This window comes from Triticum dicoccoides, chromosome 4B, assembly GCF_002162155.2.
Source record: "Triticum dicoccoides isolate Atlit2015 ecotype Zavitan chromosome 4B, WEW_v2.0, whole genome shotgun sequence".
Taxonomy (NCBI): domain Eukaryota; kingdom Viridiplantae; phylum Streptophyta; class Magnoliopsida; order Poales; family Poaceae; genus Triticum; species Triticum dicoccoides.
This window is the reverse complement of record NC_041387.1, coordinates 375,775,954-375,777,118: the sequence shown is the minus strand read 5'-3', so window position 1 is coordinate 375,777,118 and position 1,165 is coordinate 375,775,954.

The window sequence follows — 1,165 nt, the reverse complement described above, 5'->3', positions numbered from 1 at the left end:
ATTGACAGAATTACGAAGGCATCTTCGTGAGCTCGATGCACTCACTACAGAGCATTGCATGACAAGATAAGCATAGCATCAGCAAGAAGACATGTTTGTGAAACAAACCAAGGCAAAAACAAGTTCATAGCATGCAAGGATCAACTACAACAACCTTGGCAAAATTGAATAACATGTAAACAACCTGCCAGGAAACATTTTGAAGCAAAAGTAGAGCACGAAAATGACATGCTAGACTACTCCATAATTACAAACAGGGGCATGAATGGATAGACAATAACCATATGTTCAAAACACCCTTACTGAAGTATCTCAAAATATGCATGTATCTCTCTGTAGCATCAAGTTTACATGGCATCAAAATAACAGCAGAACAGGGACTAAAATCAGCAACATTACGAAGACTAGTTTGCATGCTTGTGCTAGTCACCACATTGATCACAAAAATACATGGTAAGAACCTTTGTAAAGAAGACATGGCATATATCAAAACACATGTAGACATCAACCTCATAGGATGCACACATCAATCATGGCAAAAATGACAAATGAGCTCGTTATAACAATTACAGCAGATTAACATCATGAAGCACTCTTGCAATGATGATTCGGGCATCTAGATGACCTCAAAAGAACATGATGCAATGGAATGAAATGATGTATTCGTTGAGGCGAACAATTTGACATATTACACGCACAAAACGGAGCTACAGACGTAGAGATACGATGCGATGAACATGGCATGAAAATGTCTAAATATCTCGGGGACTTAGCCGTGTTTCTGAAAAAAACAGAGCAGGCGCGCGATAGGTAAATGACGCACAGAGCAGGACATAGGCCGGGCTCACCTAGCGGGCTTGGCCCAGGTCGCGAAGAGGGGCTTGGCAGGCTGGCGGGGAGGCTGCAGTGGGCCGACGTACAGGGTCGGGGCCCATGTGGCCCAGGCCGGTCAACGGAGAAGCGATCGGGCTCCTCCCGATCGATCTGGAACGCGGTGGCGGCCAGCAGACGACGCTGGCAGCCACCGGAGGCGAAGGAGGCGGCCGGAGGCCGCGGCGAGCTTGGCGGTGGTCGGAGGAGGGCGGATCTGGCGGGGCGGCGCTGATCCGGCGCGGCGGCGCCGGCCAAGGCGGCAGCGGATGGCGGGCTACCAGGAGACGGCGAC